We start from the raw sequence: 25719 nt of genomic DNA, 5'->3' as shown, positions 1-25719 counted from the left end.
AGTGCCTCCTTATCAGGAGTGACTCAGGATCAAACAAGTACTGTGACTCCTCATCATGTTCAATCATCCAGTATTGGTCAACAACAAATGGTCCAACAACCAGAGCTGGTTCAAACTCAACAACCCCCATTCCAGCAATATATCAAGGACCTGAGCAACAAGTCTTTGTAAGTAATGGGCAATCGCATTTCCAAAGAGGTTATCAACAACCATATTATAACGGTTATTCCCATCAACCTTGTCAAAGTTGCCAGCATCAAATACATTATGTTGGTATGCAAAGACCCACTGCTCAGGCGATTCCATCTTATCCTGGGTATGCTTCGCCTAACCTGAATCAACAGTTGCCCTTTGTAGCAACTCTAGAATTACCAGATCTAAACCGGCTGATGAATGATCCAATTGCTTATGCTCCTTGGTGGCCAAAGATTCCGCATAAACTTCCGTCAGATATTCCTAAATTTAATGGAAATCCGGGTGAAGGTCCGTCGAATCATGTGATGACATTTCATCTGTGGTGTTCATCAAACACCCTAAACGATGATTCGATTAGACTTCGCCTTTTTCAGAGGACGTTAACTGGTCTAGCGGCAAAATGGTATATTGAATTGCCTAGAGCTTCGTTCGACAACTTCGGTACCTTAGCCACGACTTTCTTAACCCATTTTCAATGACTGATAAGGTATGAAATGGGAACGGAACTCCTAACCAACTTCAAACAGACAACGGCCACTCACATATCTGATCATATACATGAGTGGCGACATCGTCGTAGGATGGTAAAAATGTACGTTCCCAATCAGCTATTAGCTTAATGGTTTATCAAATCCTTACTTCCTACAATCACGGAAGATGTGGCAAAGGGGGGAGTCGTAACGGAAGAGCAAGTCATCGCTCGTGCGCAATATCTGGACTTGGTCTATACTCAGTCTGGCATGCTCTACGACAAAATACCTGACGCCCCTAGACCGTAATTCTGAATTCCTCCTCCTCCTAAATCAAACAATGACTCTCATGCCATCGATGGCGTGATTGGCGCGACAGACACGAAATCGACAAAGGCTACATCTAAAAAGGCCCGTAAGATTAAATCAAAATGCAAATGAGGAACTTCTTGCCTCGGAAGTAAATGCCGTGTCGACCGACAAGGGCAAACAACTGAAGCAACCAGGGGGCAAGAAGAAAAAGAAAGGGAGAAAAAGGAAACCCCCTGCGGGGTGTCATATATGCGATGAGGATCATTGAACACCAGATTGTCCATACAAAGCTGAGCTTAAAAGATTCTTTAAGAGTTCAAAAACCTCAACTGTGTTGACTGATCCGTTTCCAAGCCCGGGAACCGAACTGGTTGCTAATCAAAATGCTTCTCGATCCCAAGTGCTTATGTTGTCTGTATCAAAATAGAAAAATGATGCTTTGACGAGGAATAAAGATTACAGGAATCCAAAGCTGTCGAAAAACAAGGCTAATGAACAACCTAGTAGTTTGACAACAACTTTGACTGAAGTTGTGCCACCCATCGTTCCTGAGCCAATGATAAAGTCGCAAAAGGGAGCAGTACACAAATCGACATTTAATCCTTGTGCGAAAATAGCACAGAATTATAATATAATAGAGGACCTGGCCCAATCGCCGTCCGCTATGTCGACACTTGAGGTACTGCAAAATTGCCTCTCCCAAGAGCAAGCTTTATTATCAGCAATAGGTGGGATTGACCCAATGGACTCCAATCTTGTGGCCTTTGATCATAAAGGATATGACCCTCAGTTACCAGCTCAACTAGCTTTCCTTATTCAAGTGAAAGCCCTCAATAAAACTGTTCATCGAACAATTATTGATGAGGGGGCATCTACATGCATTATGTCGATGAGTTGCTGGAAAAATTTAGGATCTCCAACCTTGTCGTGGTCTACGACGACATTAAAAGCATTCGACGGAAGGACATATACCCCATATGGTATCCTAAATAACTTGAAAGTTGAACTAGGAGGGAAAACAGTAGAAATAGATGTTGAAGTCATAGATGGGAATCTTGATTACAACATCCTACTAGGAAGACCATGGATATATGCCATGGTAGCTGTTGTGTCGACCTATTTCAGAAAGATTGCACTTCCCTTTCAAGGAGGGATTACGATCGTCGATCAACAAAACTTCCTCCCCAATGGTTCTCAAGTTACTGGAAGCATTCCAATGATCCATGGAAGCAATCATTTGCTCCAAAATATCGGAGTAGGTCTCCTAAAAGACCCTGCCTTAATGGGTACTTTTGCCCTACCGCCTCCGAGTAATCTGGCGGAAGTGGCCACAGTGGAATATGAAGCCTTCTATATCTAATGGATTTGGACTCCGAGGACAGTTCTAATCTCATGTCAACCTCGTTAAAAAATGAAACAAGGAGTCACGAGGATAGTTATTTTACTGTGTCAACCTCATTAAAAAATGAAACAATCTCCTTTCCAAATCTCAAAGGTAAACCTTCATTCCAACCACCAAGTTGAATGCAATGAAGCTTGGGGGGCATGCACCTCGATTTGCGTTGTTATGCTGGGGGCATGCAAACTTATCATCGAGCAGTTTTAGCACACAGTTCATGCTCGTTAAAAAATAAATGCAAGATCCGAGTAGTTTTAGTGCATAGTTCATGCTCGTTAAAAAATAAACATAAGATCGAGCAAATGTTTCCACCTGCGTTTAAGCTCGTTAAAAAATGAACTATCCCGGTAAATAACTACTGTGAATGTAATATCATCAGCCATTAAAGCCTTGGTCGTGTTTGCACCGTCACCTCCACTTTTCCATTGGCCGATCGTTCACCTCCATATGATCGTTTACCCATTTTGAGGAATAGCTACGAAGAGTGATTTCATCTAGCCATCCTTGTGACACTGCAGTGATTGGAAAATTCCAACCTGTACCTGGAATCAGCTGCTAACCTTGTTTATCACTAGTTCCTCAAAAGACGAGTCTTCTTTAAGCTCTTTTCAGCTGACTCGTAAAATATGAAAAGATTGCCGAGTCCTTGGCCTTCCAGCTCGTTAAAGGGACAGGAAGAGCTATCCCTCCTCTAGATTTTAATCTTTTTGGACCTGAGGGATTATTGCACAAAAAGATCGAGCGCTTGTTTTATTCGGCTCGTTAAAACTATCGAAAACTCATCCCTTCTGTATTGTTTTATACTTTTTTGGACTTAAGGGATTAGATGACGAAAAAGGACTTTTAGAGTTAACTTTATGTACCTTTTCAGACTCTCTAAAAATGAAAAGGGCCGAGTTATCTTTGTCGTTAGACTCGTTAAAATCATTAAATAGCGACAAACTTGTCTTTAGACGAGAATGAGTTTCATTGTCGCTAGGCTCGTTAAAACATAGCGATGGGCTTGCCCGAAGGGCAGGTTATAGAACAAGCATATGTTATCCTCCTCAAGCTTGACAAAAATAAAGAGGTACTGGTCAGCAATGACTAGGGAAAAATTGGGAGAAACTAAAGAAAACTTTGATGGTAGCAAGTCGCTCTTGAACATGACACTTTTCCTCCGTACCACAATCGAGTTGGGTTGTTTCATTCACCGGTCACATCCATGGTCTCGCCATACCATCCATATTTGGGGTAATGCTACCGATCCATCGCATCAGTGTCGCCATGTGTTCAAGATAAGTCGTTCAGAAAATTCAACCGTGTCCCATCCACTGCCATACATTATCCTTCATCCTTTCATGACCGCCACCCTGAATCATATGTCACAGATCATTTTCACCTCCATTAAAATCATTAGCTCCGTTCCGTGTCACTGATGTGGGATTCATTAAGGCCCTCCTTTGACGGATCACTTCTTGTCGACATCAGCTCATTATCCAAGAAGTTGATCTAGGAACAACCCCTTCAGTACTTTCAAGCTTGCATGCCTCAATGGCAAGTTTCTCACTTCCGGCGACAGGTATACATCAATGACCTTCGACCGAAAGATTTTGCGTGGTGTTCGACGCCGAGTCCTTTATTCACACCACGTGAATTGTAATGCAGTACCTTGAGGGTCATTATCATTATCAGTGATTCCTCTCGCGCTTGTTAACGGTTTACATCATTGACCGGTAATCAAGCGATGTCTTTCCATGTTCGACTTCAGAACATTTCTCACATGGATCGACTTGTACTTAGAGTGAAGATCGAACGAGTTTGAAGACCCCGGATCTAGTTTCATCCATCTGGGCTGCGATATATATTCAGGAAAGATAAAGACATTGACATGTACATCATTGCAGCAGATAATCATCCTACTCAAAGGATGATAATTTCATCAAAATTATCAGTCTACCATCAGACGGTTGTCTGTTCTATGTACAGAAAAATGAATTTATAAAGCTGAGCATGGGAATGCCTGCCTCAGCTAGATCATGAAAGCAGTATGAAAAATAATGTATTGTATTGTATCTTATTACAGGTCTCCTCTCAGCATTGGATGAACTTCGGATCCCCCTGATAAATCATTTCACCCGATAAACAGCCTCATACTTTAGGGGGCAACTGTTATAGACATTTTTGTGCCTTACAGCATTGAGCATGAAATTTCCATAATCTAAGGGATCCAAAGTCCCTAAACATGTTGTTCCTACCCCTAGAGGATCAAGGCTAACAAACCACAGCAATTCACAGAAGTTCTCCACCAGAAACTGCTCAAAAACAAGTCAATTCAGGATCATTTCAGTGGCTACACTAGCTGTTTGCGCTGAATGTCAAAGCCAACACTGGCTACCTGCGTTGAATGTCAAAGGGAACACTGGCTACCTGCGCTGAACGAGAATGGACATGTGGCAGGCTCATTTCTCAAGGTGTCAAAACCCAAGAAGCTTCCAAAATGACACTTGCCTCAGGGAATTTGACTGGTGATGAGTAAGAGGTTCCAAATCTCCAAGTGGAAGCAAGAACCTCCAAGTGGACTCAAGGACTGACAGAGGGAGAGGACACTAGTCAGATCTCAAGCTGACTCATCCTCTCTCCAAACATCTATATATGGATCTCTCCTCCATGAGATCTGGAGGCTGGAATTTTGTTATTGCAAAGAATTGCTGTTGGTTTGAGATTGGAATCATTGGGTGCTAAATGCTTTGAAGGGGGTGAAGATAGGAATTCCATTTGCTGGGAAGGAGATGCTGGATTGGAGCCCTCTGGGTTGTATCTCTTCCTGAACCTTGTTATTCATCAATAAAGCTGTCTTGGTTTCTCCTATATACTGATGTATCTTTGATGTATGATTGCATTAGTATGTTTAGTTTATTTCTAATCCTGAACTAGTTATGAATATGAATCCATGTCTTGTGTAGTGTTCTCTTCTTGTGATCTTGCAGAAACCTCTTGAAGCTGGGCGAGCGAGAAGGCAAGTAGCTGGGAACCCTCAAAGAGAAGAGAGACCGGATCGAGGGACAAACGGAAGACACCGGTTAGTCCATCTATCTCTCTCCATTCTTAATTCATAAAGGAAGAATACTAGAATAGCTGTCTCTGTTTGTTGCTAAGGCACTGTCACACCTTAGGTGGATAGGATCGTCCTGCATAGGCATTTTTCCCCACAACACCGCGCCCAACAATCGGCATGTGCTCTGGGTTGTTGAGTAGCGGGAGCATTGGAGTCACAATGGGCATTGGGAATGATGTTGTATACAGTGCCAGATTGTGAATATATCAGATCTAAGTGTTGGGAACGATGAATGGGTTGGTCTTCTATGATTGTACCACCTAAGGCAACATTTTTCGTGATTTGGGTGAGTGGAGACTTGCAAAACGAATCCACTAATAGATAGTCTAGGAGGGGAGCTTTGACTAACCCTCACCTGTGTCTCCTTTCATGTATATGATCAGAGATGTGGTTGGCGATATCCTGACGTGATGAAGTGAGGAGTTCCATCCCAGTTTCACAATGGATGGGTAGTTGGAAGTGCTTTAAGATTTCCATCGCTTAAGCATGAAAGGTATTGATTGACGCGCGTGGTAACTTGATGTACCACTTGGATGCATTGCCAGTAAGGGTGTGGGGAAAGAGACGTAGCCGGATACTATCTTCCACCATGGAGTTAGAAACACACCATAGATGATAGGTGGTGATGTGTGTACTTGGATCCTCCCCTTGTTTCCCTTCGAACTTTGGGATGTTTGTTGGTATTTTATATGGGATTGGCGGCCAAAGTAAGTTATGATAGATGGGGTCATTTGTAAGTTTGTACAAGTTGGGGATATCAAGTGCTGCCAAGAAAGGCAAAGTTTTTGATGCCCCAGAGTCGGACTAAGGTGATGAAATATGACTTGAGGATCCTTGTGGTCCTCCCATCGTGTTGTTTCCAATAATATACCCAGGTTGCATGGTATAGTAAGTGCCTTTGGGTATGGTATTGTGCTATGGGTTTCTGTAGGGGTTGTTAGGTTGGGGGGATAGAAGTGCCCCTAGGATAAGGAGTGTCCCCTTGACTCATTTGAGGTTGTGAGAAGGGCGCCCCTATGGATTGCGTGGGACCTTGTTGAGGGTTCCCGCTCGCCACATAACTAACCATAGGTCCTTGACTGACGTAACGAGGGTTCATGTCAATCAATGACTGACCATGCATACCTAAAAACATAGGGGGAACTGTTATACTCCCAGCCGGTATATGCATATTGGGAATAGTGCCCCGAGATACTTGAATCTCGGTGTTAGAACTATACAATGGATGCCAACCATATTATTGGTTGAAGGGACCTATGCTAACCATGCTATAATGAGCGTTATAAGGAGTGTTATATCTACCACTTGTTGAAGGTCTAGAGGCTGACACAAAAGCGGTGGAACTCAAAATGTACTGGGTTCGACTCGTGGTGGGTGTCACCATAGGGTTTGAACGTGGGACAAATGGGATAACGGGGTTCGCCATCAGAGGTGTGGTTCTAACTATCGACTAGGGAGGTGGTGGTGGACCAAAAGTGTCCACAAAAGCCCACGACCCATTAGTTGTCAATGGGATGGGTAGAAATGTTCCAACTGAAGACAAAGGATGTACAAATGCAACGGGAACCAAGAGTGGGCCAAACAAATTTGTGATTAGATGATTGTATGGAGGAAGAAATCCTTCAGTAAAGAAATCCTTCGGTAAGCTTTAATCGTGGGATGTCCAAACTGATTTTGTTTTATATCTCAGAGACTAATTTCAAAAAGATGGGGAATCTGGTTCACTAGATCTCGGCGGATCCTCCACAGTGAGTGGGGGAAGTCCTATGTTGGCCTGTTGGGGCCTAACCCAGGTTCGGAGTTTAATTAGCAAAACAATCCTTGTACTACTGTCCCTTTCCGCAACAGTCCGCAGGGCGTGGACTGAGGTCTTTCCCGAAGTAGTATGGGAGGGTGCTAGAACTAGGTTTCCACACCCTTGAGATGTCTGAGAGGTTCGACTCATGTTTAGTCAATTTAGTGTCCTAAATTTCTTGCATGAATTATCAATCTAGGTTTGTAAGCTGATGAAGTGTAGTGCACTATATGTGCTTAGTTAACCCTTCCTACTTCGTTTTTTTGTATTTTTATATTTTTTTTGGGGTTTCTTTTCTTTGATTCCTAATGATGTACAAAATGAACTATGAGAAACTGAATCTATACATCCTAAAGGTGAACCAAGAGCTTAAAACTAGTTAAAATCTAAGTTAAAAGAAGGAAAAACAGAGCATCTATCTTATCTTGTCATTAATCCTAAGTCATGAATCCAATTCTTAAAATTAAAATGTGAAGTTGTAAGCATGTTGAAATAAATACAGAGAATGAAATTAACTGAAGTACTTTTAGTTACTCTAACCTTCAATTTTGAAAGATGACATTCTTGAGATGGAATACAAGCAACTTTCTGTTCTTTATGATCTAGAGAATTAAATAAAAACATGCAGAAGGTAACTGATTGGTCTCAACCATTGTGTAGAGTGAATTTTTAACCATTTAGTTTAGGATGGGTATTAGCTTGAAATGGTGATAAAAAAAATTCATTAACAGAATGTATTGACAATATGAACTAGAAAATAAATAACAAAAATAGTGAGTAAACTAATCAACAATGCATTCTCATTACTTTCAACCTTACTCTGTTTAGAAACAATGTCGTTTCCTTTTATGAGATGGGTTGGAGAAACAAGATTGCACAATTGAGTTCTAATATTATGCTACTGATCAAAACTAAAATAAATCAAACTATAAGAAATCAACCTAAGTTATAAATACTACTAAAAGAAAATGGTGAAATTAAAACTCAACAGAAAACAAATGGAAAGAAAACCTCCTTCAGTGCAGGGGCCCTCTGCAACTGATTAGGTTGAGCTAGTAACTAATTTGAAATTTTCTTTCAAATGATCATTGTTCAACAAATGACTTTATATTATAAAAAGGAACAAAGTCAAAAATACAGAGCTGAAAGTATGAACTTAATACATCAAATTCTTCGAACCCCTCCCAGTTCTGTACAACCAGTATTTAAAAGAAAATATTCATAATTTTCTTTGAGGAAAACTAGCGATAGGTAGCCTATATGTATTACAACAAGACTAAGTAAATGCCTGATCAGCTATAGGTTACTTAAATTTTAGAGAGATGGTTGCAACAGAACCATTAACACAGGTGGTTGACCCGAGTTAATGCTGCAACAGAACTGTTGGATTTATTGATTAACCACAAAAGAGTAGACAAAGGGTCCTATTTCTTTTTGGTATCATACATTTGACTCCACCTTTGACTATGATCTTGAGCTTGCTTCCTTGTCGATCTGGGCTGAGTGACTAGGATAGAATCCATGTGGATATGATTCTAAATATGCTCATGTGGTTGGTTTCTTCATTTGACACTTGAAACCTTCCAGACCATGAAAGTAGCTACATAATACATAGTTAGTTGTAGAATAGGTAGTGTTCTATAGCTAATCTGCAAAAAATTATTCAAATAGCAAAAGCATAAAAATATAACATGTCAATCATTTAATGCCCTCCTTAAGACAAAATCTATCATTTATCATTGACGGGGATCTGTAATCTTATGGAAAAGCAAGGGAAAGAAGTGAGAAAAGTTGTTAAGGAGAGGGTAATTCTGAGGTTCAACATACCCCCACTGCAAAATCATTACATGTCCCCATGCAATTTGCCAAAAATGTGAATTCTTCTTTCCTATTGAATTTGCTCAGACACCTCTACTAGTACATCTAATTTTCTTCTTTTGCTCCTCTTTGAAGTGATTACCATTCTGGATTTCTTCATAAGAAGCTTGTGTTTAAGGTTGATGAATATTCTGTTCAAGATTCTATTCTTCCTCTTCAACTTCCTATTCTTCTTATACCATAGCCCTAGGTGCAGTATTGTATTACCCTGAATAACCTTATCGAATTTACTTTGTTCCCTCAGGGTCTCATTTTCTTTCTTGATATGTCTGTTCAATATCTCTAACTCATAGATTCCTGTTTGAGAGAGTCAGTTAAAGGTTCTTGTCGATTGACAGAGGGTTCTAGATTGGCTGATGATTCTAGATCCATTGAGGCAATTTTCTTCTCTAGTGATTCTATATAATCATATATTTGTTTCTGCACTGGGTCTATGCCTAGAGATCCTCTAATGGGGCTGTCTTCGAAATGTTGTTCAAGAGAATTTTGAGGACTGTGCGTAAATGGAACATTATCAAGAGATGGTACTGGAGTTTCTTCTTCTAGATTTATGAACTCCGTTCCCTTTGATGATATCTTCTTTACCATACCTCGGAGTCTAGAGCTCCTTCTAAGTTGTAGACGGCTTATGTTCTCCTCCTTTGTACCCTTTTTCTCCTTTCCTATATTTTCTTTTCTCTTGATTTGTTTCCTAATCTCTATCAATTTTTCAGAGATTAATTTTTCATCATCTTGTTGTAATGAAGATTTAGGTTTATTTCTAGTAATTCCACCAGCTTCCTTTTTCATCTTCCCTTTTTGCTTTATTTGCTCCTGGATCTCTGTCAATTTTTTAGAGACTAGTTCTTCATCATTTTTCTATGTTGAGGACTCGGGTTTGCTTTGAATGGTTATACCAATCTTCTTTCTCCTACTCCTTCTAACATTACTCTCTTTAGGTGATTCGGGTTCCTCTTGGAAATAGTTTCTTATCATGAAATTTTCTCAAGTATCTCCTATTCTTTTCAAATGGAACTCAACCATTATTTTTACCAACCCATGATGGTACATGGTTGTGTCTATGAATTCTATTTTCTTTTGTACATTTGAAGCCATCCTTATTAAACTATTTAGTAGGAAGAAAGGGAGATTGATGTCTCCATTTTCTAGAAATTTCATTAATAAATGTATATGATAGACATACATGCACCGAATCTCCCCTCACAGGTAATTAATTTATGTAATATCAAAAGCATGCTTCTCCATTTACTTTTAAGTGCTTAAATAGGAATTCCTTTTCTAAAGAGACATCCATACCTGGTTTCTTAAGGATTAATTTCCATGATTCACAGTGGAATTCCTTGTTTTTAAACCATCTCTCACCATGTCTTGGCAGTTCTATAGCCTCTGCTATGTAGGATTCTATTACTGCAAACTTAATGTCTCCAATTTCTACTTTTGTACCATCAAATGATCTAGAAAGAGATTTTGTGATCTATTTGTGGAAGCCATCAAAATTTTCAATGAAATTGAGCCATCCAGCCTTCTGCAACATCTCTTTGAGTTGTGGGAATCCCTCCATATATTTTTCTCCTACTGGGTCTATCCTGACAATGAGTCCCATGGTTTTTGTTTCACAAAATTTCTCAACCTTCAGAATTACTCTCTTGGTCTATGAAATGGACTGATTGTGGGTATGGTGAAAAATAACTATAGGTTTGCATGGAATTAGTAGATGGTGAGGGTTTGGAGAGATGTGGATACGTTGGTCACATCGTAGTTTTGACTGTTAACAGATTGAATTATTAGGGACCGTTTAGGTACAGAGTATGGAGAGTGTAGCAGATATGTGGTATGATGAAGTTATTATGGATCATTTGATATCGAGTATGGAAGATGTGGCAGAGATGTGGTATGATGAAGTGGCAGTCAAATCAAATGATAACTCGTGAAGGAGACATACGATTATTCATATTATGCATGCCTTATGTTTTTAACTTTCTGTTTGAAATAAATTTTGAATTTTACCTTTAGAACTTAATCTTTTGTTTGATAACTCTTTTGTTGTTGCTTCGTAGGTACCTTTAGCATGTTCGGTCTCCAAAACTTAATTCTTCAATTTCCTGCATTTGTGATTTATTTTTGAGCTATACAATTGTGCCAGAGTTGATAAGTAAGTTGTAGCTAGAGAATCAGATTAGCTACAGAATGGAATCAACTACAGAATGTGAAAATAAGGAAAAGTGAAGTATGGCTATGGAATATGAGTGTAAAAATGAAATGGAAATGGGTTATGATAGTGAGATGAAATGAGATGTACAATGAAATGGGAAATAGGGTGAAATGGAGTAAAACTGTAAAAATAAAATCTAAATGGAATATGACAGTGACATGAAATGGAACTGTAAAGTAAATGTTAGAAAAATATTATATATGACAGGGAAATGCAAGACATATAATACGCAGAAAAACACAACAGATAAAACTAGAGAGACACGGATATACGTGGTTCACCTAGTTTGGGCTACATCCATCCCGAACAGCCGATCCTTCCTTTCTATTATCCAACAAAATGAAGAGACACAACCTGCAACAGATCCACTGTAATATCCTCTATTTTCTATCACAGTCTCACCTCTTTGTTTCTCGCTCTGAGAATACACATATATTCCACAGCCTCAATACAATGCCCTCATACAAAGAGATGGGTTGCCTTTAGGGAAAAAAACCCTAAACTAAACATAAATTCTACTATCAAATCATCTGCCTAATGAACGACCCAGATTGGCTAGAAATTACTATACTTTTACAAGGCAATTTTACATCTGTTTTTAGCTTCAGGGGCTCTACCCTCGAAACCCCCACTGGGGGACCGCTGGCCCCTGAACCCCCCAGCCAGGGGGGATAGCGCCCCCCCCCCCCCGAGACCACCCGCAGGGGGGAATTCCCCCTCGAACACCCGCAGGGGGGACAAGTCCCCCCAGCACCCCCGCACATTGGTGGGGTCTACAATCTTCCTCGGGTATACATCCGGCTAAAATGAAGACCTCTAAATTAGGATGATAATCATGCTCCACACCAAACAATAAAATGAAAACAGAATGAGATGGAATGAGACTATGAATTTGCAGACTCTAAACTGCAAATGAATGTAGCTTTTTGTCACTACTTATTACGAAAAGGAAATGAAAAATATAGGATGTTAGAAATCTTTGATTTTCACTCTGTATTTTCTGTACAAGCATGCCAATCAATGAATGGTTTTCAAACTCATACAATTTATTATTTTATTATTTTTATTTTATATTTATTTTCACTTTTTTTAGGAAAATAAATGCTAAGTTAGTGGAGAAGAAGAATTCTTCTTCACTAACTTCATTTCAGAGTTATTCTGGAAAATCTTGATGAACTCCTCCCTTGAAATTGGTTTCTGATATATCTTCAACCAATGACCATTCACAAGAAGAGGTATTTTGCTTCCATATATTGTCCATATCCTTACTGCTCCGTTATTAAATACTTCATCAATCTCATATGGCCCAAGCCAGTGAGTCTGAAACTTCCCTTGAAAATCGTTCAATTTTGAATCGGAAAAAAGTGCCCGATCTCCTACTTGAAACTTCTTCTCCTTAATATATTTATCATGCCATTTAGTTGTCTGCTATTGGACTATACTGGTTCTTTGAACTGCATCTTCCCTAATTTCATCAATCTCATTGAGTTGCTCCAATCTATGTTTCTATGCCTCTCATAAATCCAGTCCCAATTGGACTGCCATTTTGAAGGTTTTGATTTGAAACTCTATAGGGAACAAGACTTGTTTCCCATAAAATAGTTCATAGGGTGTGTTTCCCATTGTGTTCCTCCATGTAGTTCTATAAGCCCATAAGGCTTCAGGAAGCCTTTCTACCTAATCTCTTCTATGTAGATGCATAGTCTTAGTGAGAATTCTTTCAGTCACCTTATTTGTAGATTCAACTTGACCATTTTCTTGTGGATGATAGGGAGTAGATTTCCTATGTTTGATCTTGTAATCTTCCACAAGACCCTTCACCATTTTAGATGTAAATTGAGATCCTTGATATCTCACAATTTCTCTTAGAACACCAAAACGAGTGAAGATGTCCTCAAAAAGAAAATTAACTACATATTTTTCATTACCAAAAGGAAATGCTTTAGCCTCTACCCATTTAGTGACATAATCAATGCATACCAATATATACTTCTTTTTCTTAGATGGGGGATTAATTGGTCCAACAAAATCCAAGGCCCATTTTTCAAAAGGTTCAATGAGTACTTGAATTTGTAGTGGCATTTCATTTGAGGAGCAGGTTTTCCTACCCTTTGGCAGCTGTCACACCTCCTGACATATTCTTTGGTGTCTTTGAAGATGGATGGCCAATAATATCCTAAATAAAGGATTTTATAGGTTGTCCTCTTGTCAACAAAGTGTCCACCACACGGTTCATCATGACATGCCTTAAGAATCTCATGCATTTCATCTTCCCTCACACATCTTCTGATCATGGGATCTGGACCTGTTTTATACAACTCATTAGTGATCCATGAGTATATTTCACTTATTTGAATGATTTTTCTTTTCTCTCTAGGAAACAAATGTGAAGGAAAATTCCCCGTGACTAAGTAATTGGCAATATCTGCAAACCAAGGGGTTTGAGTTGTCACTGCAAAAACATATTCATCAGGAAACTTATCTTCAACTAGAGTGTCATCTTTGATATTTTGAATTCTGGACAAGAAATCAACAACTATGTTTTGTTTTCCAGGTCTATCTATCACAGTAATATTGAATTCTTGTAAGAGTAATATCCATCTTGTAACTCTTCCAGTAATAGGTTTATTCATTAAGTATATAATTACAGAGTGATCTATATGAACAAAGGTTTCATAGCCTATTATATAATGTCTGAACTTGTTGATGGCATGAACAACAACTAAAAATTCCTTTTTAGTTATAGTATAATTTAACTCGGTGGGAGTCAAGTTCTTACTTGTATAGTAGACGGCATAGAGAATCAAATTGTTTTGTCCTAATATAGTTCCCAAACTTGTATCTGAATAATCTATTGAGATGTGAAAAGGTAGTTTCCAATTTGGACCTATCAAGATGGGTGCTTCATAAATTCTTGCTTTTAAAGTCTGAAATGCTAGCTAGCAATCATGATTCCAATTGAATTCACAATCATTGGTGAGTAATTTGAAGAGTGGGGATGCTATTTTAGTGACATTTTCCATAAATCTTCTATAGTATCCTATAAATCCTAGAAAACTTCTAACATCCTTTTGACAATTTGGAATTGATAATTTGGAGATGCCTTCAACTTTAGATTTATCAACTTTAAGTCCATCTCCTGAAATGTGATGTCCTAAAACAATCCCTTCGGTAAGCATCATAAAACATTTTTCATGGCTTAGTGAAAGGTTTTCTTCCTCACATCTTTTAAGAACTTTTTCAAAATTTTCCAAAGCTTCTTCAAATATATTCCCATAGACTGTAAAGTCATCCATATATACCTCTACACAATCATGTATTAGATCAGAAAAAATTCCTAGTACTGCTCTTTGGAATGTTGCAGGTGCATTACATAATCCAAAAGGAGGTACTCAGTCGGCATAGGTCCCCCATGGACAAGTAAATGTGGTTTTTTCTTGATCTTCAGGTGCCACTTGAATCTGATTATAACCACTAAAACCATCCAAGAATGAGAAATACTTCTTACTTGATAATGTATCTAACACTTGATCTATAAAGGGTAAAGGAAAATGATCTTTAAGGTTAGATTTATTCAATTCTCGATAATCAATGCACACCCTCCATTTACCATTCTTTTTAGGCACAATCACTAATGGGGAAACCCATTATCTGTCTAAAATTGGGTAAATGAAGTTTACAGTCAATGGTTTTTGCAGCTCTTCTTTCACAATTTCCATAAGATTTGGATTCATCCTTCTTTGAGGTTGTCTGATGGGTTTACAATTTTCCTCAATGTAGATGTGATGTATACAAGTCTTAGGACTAATTCCTTTCATGCCATTATATTCCCATGGATATGCAGCAAAATGTTGTTGTAATGTTTTTATTAGCTTTTCCTTTTCTAATTTCTCCAAGTTATTGTTTATGTTCAATGTTCTCCTTGGAAAGATTTCAATTGTAGAGCTACCAAATTCTTCCATAGAATAAAGAGACATCTGCCTAGATGACAAATATTCAATAATGGATTTTTCTTGGAATTGATCATGTTCATATTCTGGAGATGATTCAAAATTTTCCATTGTATACAAGATTTGACTATCTTCACTAATATCTGAAATAGTAAAGAGAGGCTGAATGTCATTTTCATCATCAATCCATTCTTTGTCATCTATTTCTGTGATTGTTCTTACTAGAGGATATAGAGTGAATTTCTTTGTTGAATTCCCATCAGAGATATACATGTCACCAGATATACAGCTAGTGAAAGCATTAACTATGGCTAGCCAAGGTCTTCCTAATATAAGTGGATGTCCTCCTAGATTGCTCTTGGGAGTGAAGATCATAAAATAAACAGAATAGTCCCAAGAATCTAAGGACACTGAAATATCTTCTAACGCACCATCTGGTTTGATTACAGATCTATCTGCTAATTGCAGTAATGTAGGTGTGTAAAGAAGATTAGGAAGCTTGAGACGTTCCATGGTTTGTTTGCTCATGATGCTTATTGTTGCTCCTAAATCAATCAATTTATTTAGAATTTCAATTACATTTATATGTGTTTTCACAATTGGATTTCCTGGATCTACATATAAAAATGGCAATTTTTCCCATCATTATGTCTGCTATTTTTCCTACCAGGTAAATTCTTTTTGTTTCTTTTGCTTTTCTTCCTGGTTTCTTTATGCTCAACTCCTTTATTGTTTTAGCTAGTATTGGAATCTCCTTGATGGCTTGTAACAAAGCGATTTTGATACATACATTTTTCAATTCATCTAGAAAATCATAATTAGGCAACATAATCTACTTTTCTACTCCTCTACCAACTTGTAATATTTCAAGAAAAGGAGGTGTAGAAGAAGATACTAGTTGCTCAATGATAGGAGTTGAGTTCACTGGTTCTTTTTGTTTTTCATTTTCAGTATTTTCGTTTTGGAGAGATGTTCCTTCAAGACGTTTATTGGGCTTTAGAGAATCTTCTTCAGAATTGTCTTGTTCCTAAATAACTACAGAAGGCCTTTCCTTTTCTAATATCCTACCAGATCTTAGTTGAACATCATTGAGATCTAGAGGAGTGATCATATAAGTTGGAAATTGTTATCCTTCCACCATGTAGGTATTCTGAGGATTTTTATTGTTGGGGTTTGGTAATGGTTGGGCAGGTAGCTGATTTGGTCTCTGCTGAAATGGTAGTAAGAGTTGAGGATTTTGGTTTTGAAGTTATGGTTCCTGATTTTGTTGTGGAAATGGTAGTGAAAGTTGGGGGTTCTGATTTTCAAGTTGTGGTCGCTAATTTTGTTGTGGAATTTGTGGGGGAGGATAATTCTGATATGATGAAGGATATTGATAATATTGAGAAAATATTCCATAAGGATTTTGTACTCCTTGAGCCCAAGGTTGAGATTGAGATTGAGGTTGAGGCCAAGGTTGCCACCAAGAATTATAATCTTTTGCGGGTTGAAGATACATTTGATTGTTAAATCCCTAATTTTGTGGCCCCTACCAAGGTCTTCTAGAGACAAAGAAAATAGATTCTATTGAATTTGGAATTGTTTATTCTTGAAAAACAACCTTAAGACCTGGAATTGAAGGACAACCCTTGGTCTCATGGTTTTCTGAACAAATCATACAAGTCCCTATGATTTTTGCATCCAAAGGACATTCTCTTAAAGCATGTTTTTTTCTACATTTGGGACAGAAAATAGCTAAAGTATCAACCTCGGTTTTCTACTTGTTTTGCAACTTAAGGGTGTTTATTTTCTCACTAAGGCTCTCTAAAATATCTATTTTGAATTCATCAAGCATATTCCCAACTTCTGCCCTACTCACTGATCTAGTTGCAGACTTATTCACTCTAACAAGAGAAGGATCTCTTAGACCTTTCCCAGTTTTGGATTTCCCTCTTGAGAGATGAACACATAATTCTTCTATGTCACTTAATGGGAGTTGAGAGATATCCCTTCCCCATCATGCTAAGGATATCTATCCACTCATCTCTAATGGCTTCTAATAGAAGAGATTTTAAGGCATCTTCATCTAAATTATTCATCTTTTCTCTTTTCAAGTTATAGTTGAATCTCTCAATTAAATCCTCCAAAGTTCCATCGTCTCTTTGTATCATTTTGAACACTTCATCCTTGTGATTGGTAGGAATGCAATAATATAAATACCTGTCCACAAACACTTTCTTCATGTCATTCCATGTTCTAATGGACTAAGTGACCAACCCCATGAACCACTTCAAAGAAACTCCTTTCAATGTTGAAGGAAACAACATATTTTTTTGAGAGTTTTCTAAGTAATCATAGGTTTTGCACAAGACTTCAAACTCAAATAAAAATGTTTTAGGATCCTCACTTTTTAACCATGGAAATTTGGGAGGACGGAAGGTGAGATATTTTTCATTGTGGCATTTGTTTCTTCATCAACTATAGGGAATCCAAAAAAATTATCTATTTCCCTATTTCCTCTACCTCCTCCATTATTTCCTCTACCTCTTCCTCTACCCCCTCCTCCAAATAGTGTGAATTCTCCATCCTCTCTTTCTTCTGCCATTATAGTTTCTTCAAAGTCAGTATAAGGTTCAACCTGCAAGGTTACTTTCTCTTCCTCTGGTTCCTCTATTAATGGTACGTGGGAGAGGGGTTCTACTTCTTATTCCTTACTAGGTATTCCTAATTATTCAACTAAAATGTGCTCCCATGTGGAGGTGAAAAAGGCTACTCCTTCTGTTGGAGATCCAAAATTTTTCTCCTCTAGGACTGCCTCAGTAGATGAAATAGGAGATCCTTTTGATTGGATTTCCGGCCTTATAACTTCAGGAAATTTATGGCTACAAGTATGGGTTTGAGATGGAGGTGTATCTCTTCTTGTTCTTGGTGGAGTAGGTGGTGTTGTCAGAATTGAACTACTATCTCTAGCTATAAGTATACCCCTAGAGTCTCTTTCTCTATGCATATCATTTTTATTTAATGTAAGAGATGAGGTTACCTAATTACACTTCCCCGGAAATGGCGCCAAAATGTTTAGTCAATTTAGTGTCCTAAATTTCTTGCATGAATTATCAACTGAGGTTTGTAATTTGATGAAGTGTAGTGCACTATATGTGCTTAGTTAACCCTTCCTACTTCATTGTTTTGTATTTTTATATTGTTTTTGGGGTTTCTATTCTCTGATTCCTAATGATGTACAAACTGAACTATGAGAAACTAAATCTAAACTTCCTAAAGGTGAACCAAGAGCTTAAAACTAGTCAAAATCTAAGTTAAAAGAAGGAAAAACAGAGCATCTGTCCTATCTTGTCATTAATCCTAAGTCATGAATCTAATTCTTAAAATTAAAAGGTGAAGTTGTAAGGCATGTTGAAATAAATACAGAGAATGAAATTAACTGAAGTACTTCTAGTTACTCTAACCTTCAATTTTGAAAGATAACCTTCTTGAGATGGAATACAAGCAACTTTCTGTGCATTATGATCTAGAGAACTAAATAAAACATGCAGAAGGTAACTGATTGGTTTCAACCATTGTGTAGAGTGAATGTTTAACCATTTAGTTTAGGATGGGTATCAACTTGAAATGGTGATAAAAAAACATTCATTAACACAGTGTATTGACAATTTGAACTAGAAAATAAATAACAAAAAGCAGTGAGTAAACTAGTCAACAATGCATTCTCATTACTTTCAACCTTACTCTGTTTAGAAGCAAAGTCGTTTCCTTTTATGAAATGGGTTGGAGAAACAAGACTACACAATTCAGTTCTAACATTATGCTACCGACCAAAACTAAAAGAAATCAAACTACAAGAAATCAACCTAAGTTAGAAATACTGCTAAAAGCAAATGGTGAAATTAAAACTGAACATAAAATAAATGGAATGAAAACCTCCTTCAGTGCAGGGGCCCTCTACAACTGACTAGGTTGAGCTGCTAACTAATTGAAAATGATCTTCTAAATGATCATTGGTCAACACATGGATTTATATTATAAATAGGAAAAAAGTAAAAAATACAGAGCTGAAAGTCTGAACTTAATACATCAAATTCTTCGAACCCCTCTCGGTTATGTACAACTAGCATTTAAAAGAACTGTCTTTGAGGAAACCTAGCTACAGGTGGGCTATATGTATTATAACAAGACTCTGTAAATGTTCGATCAGCTACAAGTGATTTGAATTTGAGCGAGATGGTTGCAACAAAATTGTTAACACGGGTGGATGATCCGAGCTAATGCTGCAACAGAACTGTTGGATTTATTGATTAACCATGAAAGAGTAGATGAAGAGTCCTATTGCTTCGGGTATCATACATTTGACTCCACCTTTGAATCATTCTTGAGCTTGCTTCCTTGTCGATCTACATTGAGTGACTAGGATAGAATCCATGTGGAGATGATTCCAGAGATGACCATGTGGTCGGTTTCTTCATTTGACACCTGGAACCTGCCAGACCATTGAAGTAGCTATGGAATACACATTTAGCTGCACAATAGGCTGCATTGTGTAGCTAATTTGAAAAAATTTATTCAAATAGCAAAAACATAAAAATATAAAATTTCAATCATTTCATGCCATCCTTAAGACAAAATCTATCATTTATCATTGATGGGGATCTATAATCTTATGGAAAAGCAAGGAAAAGAAGTGAGAAAAGTTGTTAAGGAGAGGGTAATTCTGAGGTTCAACAATTGGTTCCACTATTTGTCCCTACACGCAGGTCACTTCACGCACTTCCCTGTTCCTTACGGCCTGATACACTGCCTTTGCGCAGCCCTAACCAAGGGTTGTGGAGTTTCCACTTTGTCAGAGCCACACTCTGCACTATTACCTAAGATCTTACTTATCTTCCTATACCAGTTAATTACCTTCGTGTACTTGGATGTCTTACATTATAATTAGTTATAAAAAACATTCATATAAGTTCGCGTAGAGAATAAACAATATACTTGCAAATTATACCCAATCAGATATTAAAACAGGAAAAGATGCACAAAAATATGGTAAACTTCTCTTTATTGATTCTTCTAATGGTTAGATACTCGACCTTCCCTGCGCACTCAACTGGAGGGGTCCACGCACTCAGCTGCAAAGCCTTCCCCTACCCTACAACCCAAAGACACACTTTACACTATTACTCAATTACTTAGACTTCTCCTACTCTTCTGCCTTCCTCTACACTTAGAGCCTCAATCTATTATACAATCCCATGGTCTGCAGACCATGGGTAGGTTTATCTAGTTGACATTTAATTACAAAAACTAGGGTGGACAACCTTGTGACTCTATTATGATTTCACGCTCCATGCCTGCAATTCATGGAGCTTTTACAAAAATATTTTGTCAAAACATGGGCTTTAAGCCCCAAAACATGACTTGGAGGGGTTCCATACTCAACATCCTAAAAACCATCTAGATTGACGATGAGGGCCGGATGTAGCCATGGTGGCTGATAATTTTTATCAGTAAATTTTATAGTGATGTTTATTAAAGTCTTAGTGATAACACATTGGCACTTAAAATATAAAAAATACACTAAGGAAATCAATCAACAAGTAGAGGGAAATGACCCTGTTTGGTAATCACTGATCACTGGAGATGAAACCTAGTATCACAATGAATAACAGAGAGATTTGGCCAAAAGAATAGTTATGATTACCCTTGAGCTTCACTCGAACCTTAGATTAAGGGGCCAAGTACTCTCGTGAAGACAAGAACCCTCCAAAAAACCGAAGACAAAGTAGGTTCGTCTATGTTAGGTACCAAGGTAGCCCACCCCAGTCACCTTGTGTTCATCCCTAAAAGTATGGCCACTAAAGATACCTAAAATCATAGATACTACTGGGGTGGACATAGTTGCAGATAGTACGCTGTGTGGGCAGGATACCTGAGTCCCCGACTCAGCTCCGATATCCCCGAAGGGATCCCTAATACACAAAATACCCAAAGGAGATGTAAGCAAAGGTGATCTAACTTCACTTACAGTCCAATGTTTTCTTGTATTTAGCTCCACTTTTACTGGAATGGTCCCAGATAGTATGAGTGCAGAAGGATTTCTCTCTTTAATGACACTACTTTCGATGTATGATCTTGGGTAGTTAACTCACACTACCTATCCCAAGATCCTACCCTAAATTGAAGTGTGTCTACTCTAAAAAGAGTCACTTATTGATTTTATTAGTTATATTTTAGATGTATTTCGTTAGAGTCTTTGGTAGGCGTGTTGACGTATGAAATTATATGGGACTCTGACAAAATCATGCAAAAACAATGCTTGTAAATTTTCACTTTTGATGAATAAGTTGCTTCTACAAAAGGAGAGTCATTCATACATCAATATTTATACCATGCATCTTATTCAATAAAACACTAGCATAACTGACATAACTTTAATGCTCACTAACAACTATTGAAACCAAATGATGCAGAACTAAAATAGCTAAGCAGAAAACAATAATTTTTTTTGTATTTTTCTTTTAATGAAAACAAAGACTTTAAGAAGTAAAGCTATTTTCTTAAAAAAATAATTGTTTTAGGACACAGATGAGTCAAACAAGTGCAGCTACAGATCCTTGATCACTCTACAAGTAGATTTCCCAACCCATGAATTCATAGGGTAAGTTGTTTATCAAGAAATGGTTGACTAACGCTATGTACTAGATGCTACAGAGAGTTAGTTTCATCACTAACACTCTATTTGTGAGGGAACAATGCTTTGTAAAGCACTGTTTTCACTGGTAACCTGCATTAGTGAGGAAAAATACTCAAAAAATGGGTTGTGGGGATCAAATCTAGGGCTGAGCACTGAGAGAAGGGTGTTGTATAGTCCTGAGTCCTCAGAAAGGGAATGAAGAAGTACAGGAAGGCCTGGAAGAAAGAGAGATCTAGGAACCTTCTGGGAAAAACTGGGAACTAAGTGTAGTCCCCAGTGGAGTCGTCGATTCTGCTATAGGGATTAATGAACGGGTGTTTAGTGATGTAGAAAACCCTCAAGGATCTTCCCAAGATCCTCAGTAGATAGTCATATTAGTTGCAGCTGTCACAAAGATACATGCATATCTATTTTTAAAAAATGAATATCAAAGAGAGAAGGATTTATTACCTTGAGTCTTAGTGTGGTGTTGCTGGAGAGCACAATGTAGCTAGGTGGAAGACCCTAGAGCCAACTCCAGATCAAAACCTGCACATGGAAAAGACAAGCATAATATCACATCATACGACCTTAATAAAAAAATGCATGAACATATAAAAGTTATCTAGTTGCATATAACTAAGCCACTCATGCTAAAAGATATTGAATAAACATATAAACAATTTATACTACCAACATCACGAAGTGGAGAACACAAATGCAGTTCTATATTGATGTAGAAAGGGTGGTTACAACCATCTGTTGAATCAACCTTCCCTTATCCCTCTAGCTCCTCTGTCTCTCTCCCTTCTTAACCTCTTATGATGCCTTAGTTTAAGACTCTGCTTGACAGTCAAATAGGCAATCCTTTCAAATGGTTTGACCTCTCTCACAATGGCCCAAGCCTTGAATGTATAGCATGTAGGGTTAGGGTTGCCAAGTCCTTCATGAGTTCCATTATGTAAAAGCAGTGATGTTTCCATGCCTTAGTGCTCTTTCCCATTTGCATACTCCATTAGGAATTATTAATTCCCCTAAAAATGTCAAGTTCTAATGTTTCCCTGATTTTATGAGCTGACATAGGAGAGAATCTAGGGATATTTTCTTAGTCAATTCGCTCCTTTGACCCATAGAAACTGATGTAGGGTCACTAAAGTTGTTCTCGAGGTGACAAGTAGAGTTAACCTAAGCACTAACGCACCCTTAGGCTTGATGAGAAGCTTTATAAAGTAGGTTGATAATGTCTAGATAGTGTTTGATTGACAACTGGGCCTCTAAACTTGGTCAGTCCTTGAGTCATCATATCTTTGTCCTCTGAGTTGATGAGGAGGTCATTTTCCTGTATAGCACTCCTCCAGCCCTACTGCACTAGGTTATCTCCATTGGCCCCTTTTCCAAATGGGGAATAGACTTTGTAACTTGCAACCCCACTTCCTCTATTGGACACAAATATATTATCGTAGTTGTGGACCATTTCATGAAATGGGTCGAAGCCCTTCCCACCATCCGAGCTAATGGAGAAACTGCGACACTATTCCTAATTAATTAGGTCATTAGTCACTTTGGTGTGCCCTGCACGATCGTTACAGACCATGGGTCTCAATTTCAGAATCATATGATATCTGACTTAACATTGTTTCTCGGTTTTCACCAGGATCAATCATCCTCCTACTACCTCCAAGCTAATGGTCAAGTAGAGGTCGTCAATGGCATATTAAAGATCATGATCTGCAGGTTAGTAGGGAATCATAAAACCCACTGGCATCAAATGTTATATCCTCCACTATGGACATACGAAACTTTAGTAAAGCGTGGTATAGGCTTCAGGACTTTTCAACTAGCTTATGGCCTGGAAGCAGTTTTACTTATCAAGTGTCAGATCCCTTCCTTACAAATCTTTGTTGAACTCTTTCCTAGAACCACTACTGAAGAAGAGCACCTGCTATACCTAGATAAACTAGATGAAACCCATCGAGATTCTGAATTGGCACTCAAAGCCCACAAGCATCGGGTCAAAGCCCAGTATGAAAAAAGGTCAAGCCTCGTTCTTACCGAGAGGGAGATTCTGATTTACTCTATGATAAAAAACATGACCTCTTGGGGATAGGAACACTTCAACCCTTATGGCTCAGTCCATATGTCATCACAAAAGCCCTCTAAAAAGGGGCATATGAAATTCAAGATTGGGAAGGAGTCCTGCTCACTCAGCCCCGAAATGGGTTCTATCTAAAAAAGTATTATTCCTAGTACTGCACTAGGCATGTACTTTGTAATTTTATGTATTTATAAGTTTTGCTTCTTTTTGATGTGACTGGATTTTTTGGTATTTCTTGGACTATTTTTCTCATACATATTTCTCATTATGCATATGTCTTCATTACCCTTAGCATACGTAGCATACGTGGATGGTGTGAGTCGTCACACACAACACATTCAATCAACCGCTTGGGTCATTTACACACCTGAGTTGGAACTATTTTGTTCCGAGGAATTCTTTCTTGGTACTACCACTAACAATATTGTTGAGTACATGTATGTAATTTCACTTCTCACTGAAGCATCATCAAGGTACATCTCCAATCTAGTGGTTAGGTTAGACTCTCAGCTTGTTGTTATGCAATTGCAAATCATTATCACATTCGTAAACCAATCTTGTTACATCATTGTTTAAGGGTATGACCCTTGGAACGTCAATTTGAGGTTATCACATATGAACACATTCCTAGAGAATTTAATACAGTTGCTTATTCATAGGCAAACTATGTGTTAGATTGGCATCTGTCTCATTCATTATAGATAAATGTATGAATGTAAATATTTACATAGTTAAAAAATTTACAAAAACACTTAAAAAACATTTACATCATAAAATACCAAAATATATGTATATATATATATATATATATATCGAATCTAGTCTTTTACATCAAAAAATTTCCCAAAACTTGGGTTTTTTAAGTACAAAATGGCTACTAAGCCTAGGTATAAACACTTGCTGACTATACCACGCATCTGCTAATAGACCCTACTACTCATGAAATATAACATTGCTCTAGCTATCCTCTGAAGAGGAACTAGAAATCACTCAGGCACACCAACTATGTGTTGCTGCATATGAGCAGGCATCTCCCTTATAGGAAGGGGGGCACACCCATGCTCAAGCCCTCCAAGTTCCTTAGAACCTTACAAAGACTCTCAGCATCACCCCCGCCTTTGGGTAGTTGGCCTCCTCACTTCACTTGGTGAGGCTTGCCTACAGGTTGCACCGGTGCCACATCTGTGTCAAGAAAAAAGCTTCATGTTGGTACTTGTTCACCCATAAAATAAAATAAAAACATAACATAAAAATTCAAAAGCTTAAAAATATTTTAAGTACTCTCAAAATCCTTCTTACCTTGAGGCCCCCAATTTGTACCAGGTGGCAAAATCAAGTCAGGGTCATCGGTGAAGTCCATGTTGTCATAGGCATAGTCGTTGATCATCAAAATCTGGCCACTAAGCAATGAGAAGAAATATTCTTTGAAAAAATGTCAGATGGGTCATCCTCCTATGCAAGGATCAAGTGATGCCCATCGCATTTATATAGGCTCCCTTGGGTTGAGGGGACCTAAGCTCATCCATGGGTACATAACTAGCACCCTCTCAAGTATGAAGGAGACAATGAGAGTGCCATACCCAAAACTCTGTTGGTTCTAGGTCTTACATGCAGTCAAATCTGCCTTAAACTAACAAAGCATTGGCTCAGACTAGTTGAAT

The sequence above is a fragment of the Pinus tabuliformis genome, chromosome 6 (assembly GCF_031772625.1).
Source record: "Pinus tabuliformis cultivar Carrire ecotype Pingquan chromosome 6, CPIR1, whole genome shotgun sequence".
In the NCBI taxonomy this organism is placed as follows: domain Eukaryota; kingdom Viridiplantae; phylum Streptophyta; class Pinopsida; order Pinales; family Pinaceae; genus Pinus; species Pinus tabuliformis.
This window is presented reverse-complemented; position numbering follows the sequence as displayed.